The sequence below is a fragment of the Macaca nemestrina genome, chromosome 13 (genome assembly GCF_043159975.1).
Source record: "Macaca nemestrina isolate mMacNem1 chromosome 13, mMacNem.hap1, whole genome shotgun sequence".
Taxonomy (NCBI): Eukaryota; Metazoa; Chordata; class Mammalia; order Primates; family Cercopithecidae; genus Macaca; species Macaca nemestrina.
In genome coordinates this window covers 482119-501807 of record NC_092137.1, presented here as the reverse complement: position 1 = coordinate 501807, position 19689 = coordinate 482119, and the positions used below count along the sequence as shown (strand labels likewise).

Genomic DNA, 19689 nt, shown 5'->3' with positions numbered 1-19689 from the left:
CACAGTAAACGGAGGCACCACAGCCGTGGAGTGCAAAGCACTGGCTTTTCTGCAGAGCCAGCTGAGAGCTACAGATTGTGTATCCATAGAATTACATTTTTAAAGATGCTCAAGGTTATTTTTAACCTTTTATACTCTTTTCTGGTTTTCACTGTTCAGAAGCTATTTTAAAGCTCTTTCTTCTTCATTAACTATGGGAATGCAGAGGACACTTAACTGCAAATTGTGAATGGAGGAGGAAGGGGCCACCACAAGCAGGGAAGCCTCTGAGCTGACTCCAAGGAGAGAGGGGCACACTTGAGTGAAAGGGATAGCACACCTGGGGCAAGAGAGAGTCACACCTAGGTCAAGGGAGGGTCACACCAGGGTCAGGGGAGGGTCACACCTGGGTCAGGGGAGGGGCACACAGGGGTCAGGGGAGGGTCACACCTGGGTCAGGGAACAGACACGTCTAAGACAGGAGAGGGCCAAGGCTGTGGACAGTCCCCTGGATCACCACCCATCCAGACCCTGACCCAGATGTCATGGCCCCTGGCCCCAGTGTATCGCCTGTGTTGTGACCTCCTTCGTATTCTGTTCCCATGCTGGCCTGAGGCACTGGCCCCAGCTTATGTCTGCCTGCAGTGATTGTATCTGTGTGACTTACAGTAGCAGCACCTTAGATTTTCAAGTTTGTCCTCTGTTTTTCCCCCTACAAACCAGACTGCATCACTGCTGGTGTTTGCCCCACTGCACTCTCTCTTGGTGCTGAGCCTGTCCTCCTCTGGGGGGTGGTTTCAGTCTGCACTCTGGAGCCTCTTCACTTCTAGATTTGGGGTAGGCGAGGGGACACTATTCATGCTTTCTCATATAATAAAAACTGAGTAGCATCTTGTTTCGTAAACATTCTTTAGGAATCTTCTATCCTGGATGCATCTTCTTTCCCCTTTAAATTCCTCCATGCTGTGCTCAGATCTCACCTCTGCCCCTCCACTGCCTGGGTCTCCTCTCAAAGAATCTCATTCCTTCTAACTTCACCTTCACTCATCTTGGATGCAGTGGTTCTGCTGCTTCTTTGCAGAGCATCAGCTGAAGAGAGAAGCTGTGGATTTGGATGTCATTGTGGGAGTTTGGAAAGTGGGTGGAGGGGAGGGAGTACAGGGGAGAGGGAGGTGCAGAGCACTGTTCCCCCTACTCCTATGGTGGGGAGCTGACCAGTTAATGCAAACTGGGATGGAACCCAGCAGTGCGGGGGAGTCAGAAAATGAGAATGAGTATTAAATAAAGATGTGATGATTGGAAGAAAGCAAGATTTGACAGGTCTAGCTGAAGGTGTATTTCACTTTAAAGCATAAGAACCAAACACAAAAGAAACATGTCTTAATTCCCTTCAAAAGAGTGCATCAAACATTGTGGACTCCTATTGTGTGTGTGTGTTTTGTGTGATTTCTGTATCTAAGTACAGATTAGATGCTGTTACTTATTTTTTGTGGTTTTACTTATTTTTTAGATATTTTTACTTATTTTTTGTTTTTATTTATTGTTGTTTTTCAGGGTTTTTCTTTTTCATTGAAGTAAACTGCTCATGTAGTCAAATGCCTGTATCTGAAGGGTACATGTTGGTCTTTGGTGAACAAATGCATTCATGGAACTACCATGCCCGTATCTGAAGGGTACGTATTTGAGTTTGGTAACAACACATGCATTCATGGAACTATGTTGCTAGTATCTGGAGGGTACTGTATTAGTTCATTTTCATGCTGCTATGAAGAAATACCTGAGACTGGGTAACATATAAAGGAAAGAGGTTTAATGGACTCACCATTCCACATGGCTGGGGATACCTCACAATCATGGCAGAAGTGAAGGAGGAGCAAAGGCACATCTTACATGGTAGCAAGCAAGAGAGCATGTGCAGGGGAACTGCCCTTTATAAAACCATCAGATGTCATGAGGCTTATTTACTATCAAGAGAACAGCATGGGAAAATCCACTTCCATGATTCGATTACCTCTCATTGGGTACGGAAACTACAATTCAAGATGAGATTTGGGTGGGGACACAGCCAAACCATATCATTCTGCCCCTGGCCCCTCCCAAATCTCATGTCCTCACACTTCAAAACCAATCATGCCTTCTCAACAGTCGCTCAAAGTCTTAACTCATTTCAGCATTAACTTAAAAGTCCACAGTCCAAGGGAAGTCCCTTGGAGACAAGGGAAGACAAGGGAAGTCCCTTCCACCTATGAGCCTATAAAATCAAAAGCAAGTTAGTTACTTTCTAGATACAATAGGAGTAGAGGAATTGGGTAAATACACCCATCCAAAATGGGAGAAATTGGCCAAAACAAAGAGGTCACAAACCCCATGCAAGTCTGAGATCTAATAGGGCAGTCATTATATCTTAAAGTTCCAAAATGATCTCTCTTGACTCCTTGTCTCACATCCAGGTCATGCTAATGAAAGAGGTTGGTTCCCACAGCCTTGGGCAGCTCTGCCCCTGTGGCTTTGCAGGGTACAGCCCACCATCCTGACTGCTTTCACAGGCTAGTGCTGAGTGTCTGCAGCTTTTCCAGGTGCATGGTGCAAGCAGTTAGTGGATCTGCCATTCTGGGGTCTGCTTAGACCCCAGCTTCACTAGACAGTGCCCCAGTAGGGGCTCTGTGTGGGGGTTCAAATCCCACATTTCTCTTCTGCACTGACTTAGCAGAGGTTCTCCATGAGGGCTCTGCCCCTGCAGCACACCTCTGCTTGGACATCCAGGCATTTTCATACATCCTCTGAAATCTAGGCCAAGGTTCCCAAACCTCAATTCTTGTCTTCTGCACATCTGAAGGGCTGGGATCACGTGGAATCTCCCATGGCTTGGGGATTTCACCCTCTGAAACCATGGCTCAAGCTATACATTGGCCCCTTTTTGCCATGGCTGGAGGAGCTGGAATGCAGGGCACCAAGTCCCAAGGCTGTACACAAAATGGGGGCCCTGGGCCCAGCCAGGGAAACCATTTCTCCCCCTAGGCCTCCAGGCCTGTCATGAAAGGAGCTGCTGTGAAGGTGTCTGACATGCCAAGAGATGTTTTCCCCATTGTCTTGATGATTAACATTTGGCTCCTCATTACTTATGCAGATTTTTGCTGCCAGCTTGAATTTCTCCCCAGATAATGTGGTTTTCTTTTCTACTGCATCATCAGGCTGCAAATTTTTCAAATTTTTATACTGTGCTTCCTCTTGAACTCTTTGCTGCTTAGAAATTTCTTCCACCAGATACCCTAAATCATCTCTCTCAAGTTCAGATTTCCACAGATCTCTAAGGCAGGGGCAAAATGCTGCCAGTCTCTTCACTAAAGCATAGCAAGAGTGACCTTTACTCCAGTTCTCAACAATTGTTCACCTCCATCTGAGACCACCTCAGCCTGGACTTTATTGTCCATATGACTATCAGCATTTTTGTCAAAGCCATTTAATAAGTCTCTAGGACATTCCAAACTTTTCCACATCTTCATGTCTTCTGAGCTCTCCAACTCTCGGGGAAGTTCCAAACTTACCCACATTTTCCTATCTTCTTCTGAGCCTTCCAAACTGTTCCAACCTCTGCCTGTTACCCAGTTCCAAAGTCACTTCCACATTTTTGGGTATCTTTACAGCAGCACCCCACTCCCACTATAAATTTGCTGTATTAGTCCATTTTCATACTGCTGTGAAGACATACCTGAGACTGGGTAACTTATAAAGGAAAAAGGTTTAATTGACTTACAGTTCAGCATGGCTGGCTACACCTCACAATCATTGCAGAAGGTGAAGGAAGAGCAAAAAATGTCTTACATGGCAGCAGGCAAGAAAGCACGTTCAGGGGAACTGCCCTTTATAAAACCATCAGATCTGGTGAGATTTACTCACTATCATGAAAGCAGCACAGGAAAAATCCACCCCTATGATTCAATTACCTCCCACCAGGACCCTCCCACAACACGTGAGGATTATGGGATTTACAATTCAAGATGAGATTTGAGTGGGGACACAGCCAAACCATATCAGGTACATATTTTAGTTTGGTGAACATATGCATTCATGGAACTATCATGCCAGTATCTGAAGGGTACACGTTGGTCTTTGGTGAAAACATGCATTCATGGAACTACCATGTCTATATCTGAAGAGTACATGTTGGGATTTGGCGAACACATGGATTCATGGAACTATCATACCAGTATCTGAAGGGTACATGTTGGGGTTTGGTGAACACATGTATTCAAGGCACTACCATGCCCGTATCTAAAGGGTACACGTTAGTGTGTGTTGAAAGAATGCATTCATAGAACTATCATACCAGTATTTGAAGGGTACAAGTTAGTGTGTGGGTGAACATATGCATTCATGGACCTATCATGCCAGTATCCAAAGATTACATGTTAAGGTTTGGTGAATGTGTGCATTCATGGAACTACCACGCCAGTTGTATTAGTCTCCCATGGCAGCTTTAACAAATTGCTGCAAATTTGATAGCTTAAACCAACACACATTTATGCCCACACAGTTCTGGCAACTAAATAACAAATGGTTTCACTGGGACAAAATCAAGGTGATGGCAGGGTCCTGCTTCCTGGGGAGGCTCTAGAGCCCATCTGCTTCCTTCCCTTCTCCAGCATCTGGAGGTCACCCTCATTTATTGGCTTGGGTCCCTGAATTGCATCACCTTTTCTTTCTTGTGTCCGTTGTTTTCTCATCTTCTTCCTCATCTGTCTGCAAATCTCCCTCTGCTCCCCTTTGATAAAGACACACGTGATTACATTTAGGGCTCACTGGGGTAATCCAGCATGATCTACAAATTTCAAGCTCCTTAACGCAATCACATTTGCAAATTCCCTCATCCATGCAACATTCTCAGGTTCCAGGGATTAGGATCTGGATAACTTTGAAGGCCATTCTTCAGAAGACCACACGAGTCAAGATGGGTAAACATCTCTGTTGTCCCAGAACATCCCATTCTGCTCCAACTGCATCAGGAAACAGCCAGCAACTCCTGCAGGCACCAGGGTTCTGGTTCCTGTTAAGACAGTGTCTGTTCTTAAACTTCCTATCAAGGGAATCATGCAATACTTACACTTACGCCTGGGTTTTTTACTCAGCATGTTTTTCAGATTGTATTGTTGTGTCCAATTCCTTTTAATTGCTCAGTAGCATTTTGCTGTATGATTGTATCATCTCTTTAAAATCTGTTTTCCTGTTGATGGGTACTTGGATTGGTTAAGGCTTTGGCAATTATGAGTAAAGCTACTACAAACATTCTTATACAAGTATTTTTGTGGATGGTTATTTTTATACTTCTTGGGTAAATACCAGTGCAGTGTAAGAGTCATAGAGCAGGTGTATTTTTACCTTAATGAGAAACTTCCAGTTTCCAAAGTGCTTGGTCTATGGCCCTTCCTGAGCACCTGTTAAGAGTTCAAGGCGCTTCGCAATCACCTCAACAATCAGTGTGGTTGAATTTTTAATCTTAGCAAATGGTATACACTGTGCAAAGTGGTATCATCTGACATTAATTACATTATCCTCATATCTAATATTTTTGATATTTTGATGTTTTTATTGAACATGAATATATTTAGTGGAATATATGTATAAGTCATTGAATCATTTGTATTTATTTTTATTTGTTGGAGCTCTTTATATGTTCTTTACAGAAATGTTTTGCCTGATATGTGTATTATGAATATTTTCTCTAAGCCTGTTTTGCTTTCGTGTTGTCTTAATGATCTGTTTTAAACAGAATAGTTTTTAACTTCAATACAGCTTAATGTTCCAATTTGCTCCTTAGGTAAATGCCTTATTTTGTTCACTGTAAGAACTTTTGCCTACTCCACGGTTGCCAGAACATTCTCCTATGTTTTTAGAAGCTTTATAGTGATAGCTTATATTTTGTATTGATCTATGAACCATAGTTTACATGTGTAGTGAGAAGTAAGGATACGGGTTGTTTTATCTCCACTTTTTTTTTTCAATTATCCCAGCATCATATAAAAGAAAATATTCCTTTCTCCATTTAACTTCTCTAGAACTTCTGCCAGAATTCAATTTACCTCCCATGTGGGTGTCTATTCCATCCTTCTCCTTGTTTCATTGATGGAATGGTCTATGTGTGTACTAATATCACACTGTCTTCATTGCTAGAGCTCTATAGTAAGTCTTGAAATTAGGTAGAATGTGTCCTGCTGCTTTGTTCTTCCTTATCAGAAGTATTTGGGTTATTCTTAGTCCTTTGCTTTCCATGTACATTTTAGATTTAACTTGTAATTTTTTTCAAATCATACTGTTGAGATTTTGATTGGGATTGCATTGAATCTAAAAATCTATTTGTGGATATCTGAATTCTTAACAAAATTGAGTGTCTAAATTAATGAAAATAGTGTTATCTCCATTTGCTTAAGTCTCCTTTAATTTCACTGTATATGTTTTGCTCATTTTTATAAAATATGCTCCTATTAAATACTTTGTTTTTTCACTCTATTATAAATAACATTTAATCTCATTTTCCACATGATTGATGCTATCATATGGAAGTACAATCAATTTTTATATTTTTTTGTATCTTATGGCCTTGCTAAATTCACTAACTCTCATAGTTATTTTGTATATTCCTGAGAATTTTCTGCATAAACAATTGTGACGTATGTGAGCAAAGATAGTTTTGTTTCTTTCTTCCAATCTATATACCTTTTTATTTCTTTTCCTTGTGTGATTGCACTGACTAAAAGCTCTGGTTCAATGTTGACTTGACATAATCAGAAAGAATATCTTTGTCTCGTTTCCGCCTGTAGGAGGAAAGCCTTCAGCATTTCATCATTAAATGAGCTGTAGGTTTTTCATAGATTCCCATTCACAGATTAAGGATGTTTCTTTTTATTCTCTGTTTACACTTGCTGAAAGTTTTATTTAACATGAATGCATGTTTAATGTAATCAAATGTTTTCCATGTATATTAAAATGATCATGTCTTTTTTCTTCTTTATTCTGTTAACATACTGATTTTTATTGATAGATTTTCAAATGTTAAATCAACCTTGTATTCCTGGGATATATCCCACTTGATAATGTGGTGTATTTTTTATCTGGTATATTTTTTATCCTTTTATCTGTCAGTATTTTGTTACAAAGCTTTTGAGATTATGTTCCTGGAGAATAATGCCTTTGTCATGTTTGGTATCAGGGCTGTGTGGGCTCACAGAATACACTGCAACATGTCCTGCACTGTCCTCTACTTTCCATCAGAGTTTATTAAAGTTTCTGTTATCCCTTCCAGCGTTATTCTAGATAGTGCCATCTAGACTCAAAGCATCTTTGTGGCGAGGTTGTTTTTATAAACTTCAATATCCTTTAATACAAAGGTTCAAATTTTTTACTAGATATATGGTTATTCAAATTTTTAACTTATTTCTGTGTCATTTTTATTAAACTGTATGTCAAACAATTTCTCCATTTTCTCCCAGTTATCAAATTTCTCCCAGTTATCAAAGTTATTATCAAATAACTTTGTTCATAATATTCCCTCATAATATTTCTAAATGTTGTAGAAATTGCAGTGAGATCTGCTTTTTTATTTCTGATGATAGTAAGTTTGTGTTTTCCCATTTTTCTTGATTGGTATTTCTAGAGGCTTGTATTTTTTTCTGTTCAAAGAACCAACGTATAGCATTTATTTATTTTTTATTTTTTTATTTATTTGAGACGGAGTCTCGCTCTGTCGCCCAGGCTGGAGTGCAGTGGCGCGATCTCGGCTCCCTGCAAGCTCCGCCTCCTGAGTTTACGCCATTCTCCTGCCTCAGCCTCCTGAGTAGCTGGGACTACAGGCGCCCGCCACCTCGCCCCGCTAGTGTTTTGTATTTTGTAGTAGAGACGGGGTTTCACCATGTTAGCCAGGATGGTCTTGATCTTCTGACCTCGTGATCCGCCCGTCTCGGCCTCCCAAAGTGCTGGGATTACAGGCGTGAGCCACCGCGCCCGGCCACTTATAGCATTTATAATTGTCTTTAATGTTTACATTTCTCTATTTTACTTACTTCAGCTCTTTATTATTTACCTTATTCTATTTATTTGGGTTTAATTTTTTTCTTTTTCTAGTTCCTTAGATGTAAAAATACATTTATTATTTTCTAATATCAGCATTAAAATCTCTAGATTTTCTTATAAACACTGATATTGCTATGTTTATTTTCATAGAGTTCAAATATTTGTAAAAATGTTTCTAGTGCTTTCACCCCTTTCCCATGAGTTATTAAAAAATGTGTTGATTTAATTTCCAAGAATTTGGGTGTTTTCCAGATTGGGGGCAGTTATATCAATTTCTGAGAAATGATGTTAAAAATCTTCACTATAATTTTGTATTTGGCTTTTTCTCCCATTCATTCTATCATGCTTCTTTCATTTATTTTGAGGCACTATATTTAGCTACCTACATTACTAATGATTATTTGGTCTTCCTACAAACTTGAAATTTTTATAACTATTAAATACTCCTTTTTATTTCTTGTAATAATTCCTGCATTTAAGTTTACATTGTCTGGTACTAACATAGCTAATTTAACTTTCTTATTTTGATTGCCTGGTATATTTTTTTCATCATTTTACTTTCAACTTATGTTTCTTTATATTTAAAGTCTCTTGCAGGCAGCAGGTAATTAAGTCTTACATTTTTATTCAGTCTGACAATCTCTGCAATTTAATTGTAATATTTGGCCCATTTACAATTAACATAATTATTGATATGATTGGGTTTCCAAAATGGAATCTTAAGACTGGCATGTGAATGAAGCTAAGCTATCCCGATAAGTGAAAAAACAGATGGTGAATAAATAAAAACCTCAGCTAATAATTAGCTAACCCCTGGCCAACACCCTGCCAAACACCAGACTCTTAAGTGAGGTCAACCTACATCATGCATCAGCTACCCGCTGGCCACCAACAGACCTGCCAACTATCCACTGAATGAAAGAGCCCTCCAGAGAGTGGCCAAAGAACCACCCATCTAACCTACGTAATTGTGAGCTGAATAAAATGACTATTATTTTAACTATTAAGTTTTGAAGTCATTTGTTACTTAACCAAAATTAACTGATACACTATCTCACTGACTACTGTTTAATGAATTAATTTAATTATACTTTCCTCTGATTATCCCACCTCTAATTTAGTCCAAAATTTTTTTTTGCCTGATACTTTCCCATATTATGGATCTATCAAAAAATCTGTCAAGCCCACTTTTTGATTAAAAAAATAAATTTTTCCTAAATTTCACTTAGTGGATGATTTGAGATTGTTTGATGTCTAAGACTTCTTCCCATCTGTGAGAGATGACATGTTTTCTCAGATCATCCCACTTCACCTACCTAAGCTTTCATTCTGATAATTAGGAGCCCTATTTTTCTTTTACTATATTTACTCATCGTTTACCTTTCCCGTTCTTTCAAAAACTTATCTTCAATATTCTATCAATTATAGCACCTTACGTAGGCAAGCAAAACTCTCACTCATGTCTACTATTGAATCAGTACTTAGGTAGGGACTATGGTGTTGCTGAGAAGAATTAATGGCCCTGAAAATCAAAATACATGGGAATATTTGTATATTAATATAAGGTCATCCTGAAAATATCCAAGGGAAAGAATGAGACCCTTTTAAAAGTGTTGCTGGTCATCAACCCACAAATACGTCTAAACATAGTAAGTTTGTGGATATAGGTCATAGGCACATTGTCATCAATATATGTCACTGATGAGAAAAACTAGCTCTCAAGCTTACTTCCATCCCACAGATAAATCAGGACATAAACTGAGAACTTTGCCACAGCCAGTGCAGAGGGCACTCAACTGCAGTCACACGCTATCCATACTGGTGAGAGTCCCATGTTCTTGCTGATTATGGCATAAAACAAGATTTTGCACAAAAACATATTTAACATTTTATTTTATATATATCATATACATATATATACACTATATATATATATATAAATTTCCATGTTACTAACATATTTGGAGCCCCAGAATAATTTTTTACTATAAAATTCAGGGTGCCTGAGAAACAGCTCCAAAGACCAGAATGAGGTATTGCTGTTGGCTAAACTATATTTGTTTTCATGCCCTTGCATTCTCACAGCACAATGTTTTATTTATGGGAACTCTATATAAAACTTGGAAAATTAAACAAAAACAAACAGATATGGTTTGATTCTGAGTCATGGGAGTTCAAAAATTACCAGCTCAACAGTGTGTTCATGGGACCTTCATGACTCTCATCTTCTAAAACAGTATCATGATAGACATGGCAAGGATACTTAACACATGCCACCAATCCCAACCATCACTCCACTTTTGAGCCATAAAATGTTTCTCTTGGACCTGACATAGCAAGAGAGAGTTCCAGGTTCAGCAGGAGGCATCCCAAGGGTGTGGAAAATAAGAAACTATGAAACTGGGTACATCTGGAAACACTGAGCTGTGTGTTGCAAGACAGGGGTGGAGAAGTTGACAGAGGACTATGAGTAATCTATGCCAGCCAATTTGGCTCTATGAAGAACTATCTCTTCATCCATCTTCTTCTCATGATAGCTGTTGGGCATAACTATGGAACTTTAGAACTTAAGCTAAGTTCAGTGAGCAGAGATTCATTTTCATATTTGCCCTCATAGATTCTAAAACACCCAACAATTGGGTCACATGTAGGAGAATGAAACTGGATCCTCATCTCTCACCTTATACAAAAATCAACTAAATATGGATCAAAGACTTAAATCTAAGACCTGAAACTGTAAGATTTCTAGAAGACAACATTGGGAAAACCCTTCTAGACTCTGACTTAGGCAAAGACTTAATGACCAAGCACTCAAAAGCAAAAGCAACGAAAACAGAGACAAATAGATGGGACTTAATGAAACTAAAAAGCTTCTGCACAGCAAAAGAAATAATAAGCAGAGTAAACAGCCAATCCACAGGTGGGAGAAAATCTTTGCAAACTATGCATCTGACAAAGGACTAATATCTAGAATCTACAACAAACTCAAATAAATCAGCAAGAAAAAAAAGTCTTATCAAAAAGTGGGATAAGGAAATGAATAGATAATTCTCAAAAGAAGATGTTCAAATAGCCAACAAACATGAAAAAAATGCTCAATGTCACTAATGATGAGGGAAATGCAAATCAAAACCACAGTGTGATACCACCTTACTTCTGCAAGAATGGCCATAATCAAAAAATCAAAAAATAATAGGTGTTGGCATGGATGTGGTAAAAAGGGAACACTTTTATACTGTTGGTGGGAATGTAAACTAGTACAACCACCATGGAAAATAGTGTGAAAATTCCTTAAAGAACGAAAATTCCTTAAAGAACTACGATTTGATCCAGAAATCCCACTCCTGGGTATCTACCCAGAGGAAAAGAAGTTATTATATGAAAAAGATACTTGCACATGCATGTTTATGACAGCACAATTTACAATTGCAAAAATATGGAACCAGCCCAAATGCCCTCAATCAATGAGTGGATAAAGAAAATGTTGTATATATGTGTATATATTATGGAATACTATTCAGTCACAAAAAAGAATGAAATAATGGCATTTGCAACAACCTGGATGGAATTGGAGACCATTATTCTAAGTGAAGTAACTCAGGAAAGGAAAACCAAGTATCATTTGTTTTCGCTCATAAGTGGGAACTAAGCTATGAGGATACAAAGGGATAAGAATGATACAATGGACTTAGGGGAAATGAGGGAAAGGATGGGAGGGGGTGAGGGATAAAACACTACACATTGGGTATGGGGTACACTGCTTGGGTGATGGGTGCACCCAAATCTCAGAAATCACCACTAAAGAACTTATTCGTGTAACCAAACACCACCTGTTCCCAAAAACCTATTGAAATAAAAAAACAGAATCTGAGCGCGCACACACACACACACACACACACACACACACACACACAAATAAATAAATATATTTTTAAAAAGTGAAAGAAAGAAAAAGAAAGAGAAAGAAATGAAAGAAAAAGGAAGGAAGGAAGGAAGGACAAGACAAGCAAGAAAGGAAGGAAGGAAAGAGAGGAAAGAAAGAAAAGAAGGAAAGGGAAGGGGAGGGGAGAGGGAGGGAGGGGGAGGGGGGAGGAGAGGGGAGGGGAGAGGGGAAGGCGGAGGGGAGGGCACGGGAGGGGGGAGGGGAGGGCACGGGAGGGGGGAGGGGAGGGGAGGGGGGAGGGGGAGGGGAGGGGGAGGGGGGAGGGGAGGGGGAGGGGAGGGGAGGGGGAGGGGAGGGGGAGGGGGAGGGGGGAGGGGAGGGGGAGGGGAGGGGGAGGGGAGGGGGAGGGGAGGGGGAGGGGAGGGGAGGGGGGAGGGGAGGGGGAGGGGGGAGGGGAGGGGAGGGGGGAGGGAGCATGCACACTGCATTGGTATGAGCACTGCACCAGAGAAGGAGATCACGTCGGAGCCTCCATCTGCCTGCCACACCCTGCTCGAAAACAACAACAACAACAACAAAAGAAGACTCCAAAAAGGAATAGAAGTCTCTAAGCTTTCCTTGTAGCACTAAAGGTTTCCGTTCTCAATGCCTATTGTGTCCAGCCTGCCTCAGGGTTCAGAAGGCTGCCTGGGAGGAGCCGACCCCTCAGCCCAGAACAGCTTAGTGCCCTTCCTAACTGGAGGAGCCGTGAGACGCCATCATTGTCACTGAGAGGCTCATCTGGGAAGCTGACTCACAGGTTCTTTCTGCAAAGCACCAAGGAGAGTTTGTTGAAGAGAATCTAAGAATTCTAGTTGAAATTCATGGTACTTGACTTCTGAAGAAACCTAGGGCTATAAGGGGAAAAACAAACAAAAAGGCCCTCAAGTGTCGGCCTTGAAACACCAGAGGCACAGGGCACCTGGAGATCCCAAAGAGCCGACTGCTGAGCGGAGTGTTCCTGGGAGTCCGGTGACAGGAGTGGTGCCAGGCCAGGTGTGGGTGGCGAGTTGACACTGCCCGGGTGTGGCGTAGAAAAGGTGAGGGAACATGAGTGTGACAGCATGGTCCGCAGGGCCCCACAGCAGGAAGACAGTCTTCCCATAGCTGGTCGTCCCTTTAAGTAGGTTTGCCACTCCATCTTCAGATTCTCATCCTTCTCACCAGTTTGCCAAAGTAGCAACATGTTTTCCCTATCTGTTTGCTTCATGTGATCTCAAAATCAAGTATCACATGCACAACGCCCTTCCTTCTGCATGCTCTCGACCAAGAGCTCTCTGCAGCAGGGCAGCCCTGGTGAGCCTGCCCCGTGTCTTACAGCGGTATTTATAATGGCCAGTCCTCAAGCTGGGCCCACTTTCCCACGCACCCTCTTTGTCACATGGCTCCTCTCGCCTCTCTTGCCACCTGGCTGCTTCCTGGAGGTGCAGCAGGTGAAGGTGGGCGTGATGACAGAGACAGGTTTTACACTAATCTTTTTAGATCCGAAGTAAATACTTTTAAATTTCTTTTATGGCATGGCTACTAGCCTGAAAGAGAACCACCACACTACCAGTTGCATTGGAAAAGAGAATAAATTACTACCAATTGTTCCTTTAGGTCAGACACCAGGTTAAACATTTTTCATTTATGAGCTAACTTCATGAACACAATTACCCTGCGTGATAGGGACGCTGGTTCCTGTTTTGCAGATGAGGAAGCTGGAATGTAAAACTTGCTAAGGTCACATAGTCTGAATACAACTCCAGGATTCTGACTCCAAAGCCACATCCCTCCTGCTCCTCCCCACCTGCCCCACCCACATCCTCCTGTTCCCCTGAGCACACCCTCTGCCATCCATGGCTTCCTTCTATCTGGGGACACAAAAGCCTCTCTTTATGCCTGGCCAGACATCAGAGATGAGTATGGTAAAAAACGACCTTATACATCACAGTTGACCTCTTCTCATGATTTGCCATAGGTGGAGTGGGTGGAACCTGTACACACATTTCCATTTTTCACCTCTGGGATTCAAGAACTGTCAAGAACAGTGAATTGCCCATACTTTTTGTCAGTAGCAAAACTAGGATCTGCTTCTCAGTCTCCATCTCCGTGATCACCCACAAACCAAGTCCTACTCCAGCCACACACGGGATGCTCAGGCATCCGCACTGGGGGCAGAGCACACTTCCCTGAAAGCAGTGGTGTAAGTATTGGCACGCATCACTTGGATAAGACTTTTATACAACTTTTTACCTTATCTTTTGAGATCCAAAGTAAGTGTGTTTTAATGTCTAAACATTAATATTATTTTAGATGCTCAATATACTTTTAAATTTCTTTTATAGCATGGCTATCCTATTGTCTATAAATATAGGAAATATTCTACCAAAGATATTATTACGTAGGCCATAGCACCTCATGGATTGTCTCGACTCCTGCCTAAAACATCAGCGCTGAGTGGATTGTCTCAAATCCTGTCTAAAACGTCAGCGCTGGGTGATTTCCAAGTTGCAGGGACTCTGTGACTCCAACAGAACCCTGGGCTTTCAGGGCCATGTCACTGGGGTTTATTACCCAGCACCCACGGGTGAGCAGGACCCTGGGATTTTGGTGCCATGTCACTGGGGTTTATTACCCAGCACCCACGGGTGAGTAGGACCCCGGGTTTTTGGGGCCATGTCACTAGCGGTTATTATCCAGCACCCACGGGTGAGCAGGACCCTGGGCTTTCAAAGCTGCGTAACTGGAGTTCATTATCCAGCACCCATGGGAGATACATCTGTGTGTCTTGGGCTGTGCTGGTCACCAGAAAAATGAGAAGTGAGATGGGATCCTTGTCTATTGAGGGCTCGGAGCTAAGCGGAAATCTGTCCCATTTAGCCTGGTCCATCGCTCCAGCTGCAGACATGGTCCCCGTTGCTGCAGATGGAGCAGAAGTTGACTCTGTGCTGCAGGACAGAGCACCTCCACATGGGCTACCTCACACTGGCCCTCAGGGAGACCTGAATGTCTGGAGGTTTTCTCTCCCCGGTCTTTTTCTCTCTTGCTGTGGCCTTTCCTCTGCCTTTCTCAGCCAATGTGCAGACTTCTGAATTGACAGGCTTAAGAGATGGATATGGGTCTAAGCCAGCAACAGTTTTGATTGCCCATTTTGACTCATCTCACATCACCTGATGACAATTTCCACAGTAGCCTCTCCAGAGCCACTTCTGAGAAGGATGTGGTCAAGATGAGCATCCATTAGTTGGAACCTACAACCAGGCAGGTGCAATTCAGATGTCACACTGCACCCAGGACCAGCAGGCTAGGTTTGACTGGGGTGAAAGCATGAACTCCAGCATGAAATCTCACTGTGAAAAGTGCTCAGAGATGAAGAGAGGGTGTGGGGAGCAGCCCATGGCAACTGGCATCACTCTGTGAAGTCAGGAGGCATCTGCCCACCCAGGAATACAGATACAGTGCCCCAGGCCCACCAAGCAAACCAAGTTGGAGCAAAGACGTAGAAGCTTTTGTTTCGTTTTACTTGATGACAAATGGGGGAAGAGAAAGAGTGGCCCACGTTTACAAAAAAGAGTTGGGATTCCTACTACCTAAGGGCTTGCTAATTCTTTTTTCTTTCTTTTATAAAAGATATAACAATCAAACTTTTAAAATATATCCATGGATGGAATGAAAGGTACAAAGCGGTGTGGCAGACAGTTTCTCAGCACAGCTCTCCGCGGGCCAGCCCCTCCCTGGAGTCACCACGGCACTGCCTGGCGCTTTTCCTCCGGACCAGGCATTGCTCCCTGAATCCTAAATCCAGGAAGAGCATCCCAGGCTCTAGGTCCTGCGGTAACCAGCGTGGATCAGGAGTTTCCACCGGAAATTTACCTCTTAAAAACTTAGCCGTGAGCTGTGACCACACCACTGCTCTCTAGCCTAGGCGACAGAGTGAGACCTTGTCTCAAAAAAAAACCCAGAAGTTTTCCTTCCCTGAGCTCTCCTCCTCCACCGTGTAGCTGAGAAATTTAAACATGAAGGAGGCGGCGACCCCAACTGCCTTTAATTAAAACCTCAGTCCCACTGCACAGCACACTTAAAGAACAACTTCTTCAGGATGTTGGAAGTGTCAAGTCCAGTCCAAAGTGGAACCTGCGTTCTAATTCCTGCTTCATAACAAGCACATGCTGCGTGGATTGCACCTGATGTCCAAGGGGAAGGGGGTGTGGGGCCCGGATGTGCTGGCTCAAATCAAGCAACCCTGTGGCAGGCTCGGGGACAGCTGTGGCGCGGGGAGGGCTGGCCCCTCCCGCCTCTCTGCAAGCAGAGCGCCGGCTGTTCACATCTTGGTGCTGTTCTGTCACTTACTAAGCCACCAGGGGAGATGAAACACTCCAGCCCTGGTGGTTCATAAGTGAGCGCCAGCTATTTACATGTTGGTGCTTTTCTGTCCGCACACACACGCACCCACACACATGCCCTCACACACGCCCGCACACACGCGCCCACATACACACACACACGCCCGTATGCACCCACACATGCCCCCACACACACACACGCCCGCACACACGTGCCCACACACACCCACACACATTGCTGCACACACACGCCCACACACACATGCCTACACACACATGCCTGCACACACACGCACCTGCACACACGCCACACGACCCTGCACACACACGCCCGCACACACACGCCCACACACCCGCACACATATGCACCCGCACACACACGCATCCCACACACGCACCTGCACACAAGCCCACACCCGCACACACACGCACCCCACACACGCACCTGCACACACACGCCCATACGTCTGCGCACACATGCCCGCACACACACGCCTGCACACACATGCCCACACACACATGCCCTCACACACACGCGCCCACACACACATGCCCAGCAGATGTCTTCTACCAGCAGCAGAACGCGGGCGGCGAGGACTGTCTCCTGCGTTCCTAAAACGTGGACACGTGAGGGCACATCCTTGCTGGGCTCCCTGGCCATTCAGCCACGTGGGCTCAGCAGCAAAGCTCCCCACCTTCATTCACATTCACACTCGCGTTTATTCAGAGCAAGTGTATAAACGTGTCTTGATATTACACTGTAACTGGTTAGTTCTTTTTCAAAAAGGGAGAAATCAGGACTTTATTATTTCTGCTTATTGAAACAGGCTCTTTTTTGGCTGACACCAGATTGTACAAGCATCTGCTTGTTGCTCTATTCTGAAAGCAATGTAAAAATCTGGTTTCTTACTCTTTCCTCATATTATCGCTGTTACAACCATGGCTTGGATTTCAGATTCATGTATCCCTAAGCTTGAAGGTCCATGTCTGGTGAAGCTGATTAGCTGCAGGGCAACAGGAAACTGGATCCTCGGGTATAACAAGAACGAACCAGTCTCTTTACAAACATAGAAAAACTTTTTGCCAAAATGACAGAAAAGTTCTCCTGAAACTGAGAAAGTGTGTGTGTCACCCTGACACCACATCCTGTCTCTGACTCACCAAGTGTTTCTCCTGCAATCCCCCTGCTGAAAGCTGGTGCAAGGGGCTGTGAGGAGCCTCCAGGCGAAGCCTAGCTCCTGCCAGACCTTGAAGCAGCCGTAGGGATCACAGCACTGATCTGGCCAACGTCCTTCCACCCTCTTACCTGAACCCCAGTGTCCAGGCCAGGACAAGAGACTCTCAGCATCCGTTCCTTAGAAGCTCCCTTCTGCTTCCATATTCAGGTCACTGTCACACGGTACAAAGCCTCTGCCACTAGCAGGGCCAAGAGCTGCGGGCTCTGATGCTCATCCCATCATAATAAACGTGTTCATCAAACTAAAGCCTCAGACTCTCCTCTTTTGTGTGGGCTGACAGCTCTGACTGTACAAGAGAAAGTGGTGTTGCCGAAAAGTGAAAAATACCATTTACTTGGGGGAATGGTGAGTCATTCTAACTGAATTTGCACAGAGCCTGCAGGGGTCCTACAGGATCCACCCGTTTCACATTTGCAGGACAGAGGTCAAGGAGGTCATGCTGCCGGGGTCATATGCTAATTAGTGGAACAGCCGGGACCAAAACCTGCCTTGAATGAGGCGAGCTGTGCAGAGCCGCTGGGTCAGGACCTGGCTCCGCTGCGCTCAGGAAACGAGTCTGCGTCTCTCGTGCTGCTCGAGCACCGCCTTCTATAACACTCCTCCTTGACTCAGCTCAACCAAACTCGTCCATTTACCACTATTCTGGGATTTAAACTAAATTTCTTTTCACTCGTTTCCCACACTGGCCATGCCGGGCGGCTCAGGACCATCCAGGCCTCCCTCAGGCCACCTACATTCGAGTTTCCGTGGATGCTCTCAGATCAAGGTAGGCGGTGACCCTCGTGCACCCATTTCCGCCCCATAGCCATCTATTCAGCATGAGACAAAAGTCCCATCTGAACTCTATTACATGTTATGCAAAGCATATGCCCTAAGTTGCAAGCACTATTCAGTATTCACACAGGAAACACTGTCTGGTCTCCTATAACAAATATAAACATTCTGGGCCTACCCTGTCTTTTGGTGAGTGCTTGCTGGTTGTCCTAATCAAAGAGAACATTCCTCTTGGAATATTAACTGCTACTTTTATTAATTAGGCTCTTCTGAGCAATCTTTCTGCAATAACCTTTGTAACACTGTTTCAATAGCTTTTTGTATTAAGACAGGGCCTTCAATATCACCTATGTAAACCGTTTTGATTTAAAGAGAATTAAAAGCCTTTCTGACTGAAAAATTTCCCCAATGTCCTGTTTAAAATTTCCACTCTTGGTCAAATGAAGTAAATGAATTGATTTAACCATTAAAAATACTTATTATCTATCATGTTTCAAACATTCAGCTAAACAGAGGAGTCTATAAGAAACACAGTAGGTGCATTCCAGTCTCACCACACGGCCTTTCGGACCCCACAGCCCCCCAGGTGCTTGCTAACATCCTAGCCTATGGGTACTGACCTGCTGCCATGGCCGAAAGCCGTGTATCCTCAGGAGAACTCGGGAGAGAATCGCGAGGGCCGCGTCCTCGGGAGAACGTTAAGAGTATCGCCAGGGACGTGCTACAAGCTGCTGGCCTGTTTTCAACCCACAGCCCCAACGGCCACTGGCTCGAGACTCTTGGGCTGAGGAGCCATGAGGCCACCCCTCTTCCTTCCTGCACCCTGGGCACTGCACGGCCGTCCACTTTGCAGCCTTGGTTGCACTTTCTCCAGCTACTTGCTGTGGAAACTATGATAAAGTTCAGTCTTGAAGGCACTGGGTAACCTGTTTTATGGTTTTTAAAAAAACATTCCTCTTCTTTCTCCCCTCCTCAATTTAAAGACATCTGCTTCATAAATACCAAGTGAGAAAATTAGTGAAGTGTTAAATAAATGCAAGTAGAAACTGTATTAGTCTGTTTTCATGCTACTGATAGACATACCCAAGACTGGACAAAAGAAAGAGGTTTAATTGGGCTTACAGTTCCACGTGGCTGGGGAGGCCTCACAATCATAGCACAAGGCCAGGAAGAGCACATCCCATTACACACGGATGCCATCAGGCAAACAGAGAGCTTGTGCACGGCAATTCGCGTTTTTAAAACCATCAGATATCGTGAGACCCATTCACTATCACCAGAACAGCGCGGGAAAGACCCGCCCCTCATGAGAACAGCGCGGAAAAGACCGCCCCTCACGAGAACACCATGGAAAAGACCCGCCCCTCACGAGAACAGCGCGGGGAAA

At 43.5% G+C, this 19689-nt stretch overlaps 1 long non-coding RNA gene across 2 annotated transcripts in view; it reads right to left on the bottom strand.

Moving 5' to 3' along the window:
• Positions 1-19472, bottom strand: part of LOC139357750 (uncharacterized) — a 62396-nt gene extending 42924 nt beyond the window's left edge. The window contains exon 1 of one of the 2 annotated variants that reach the window (XR_011611349.1): positions 19425-19472. This is a non-coding gene — a long non-coding RNA (uncharacterized lncRNA). Of the gene's footprint in view, positions 1-18922; positions 19066-19424 lie in introns of those variants that run through there. The other variant, XR_011611348.1, reaches the window with a different exon arrangement.
• Positions 19473-19689: the final 217 nt, after the last annotated feature.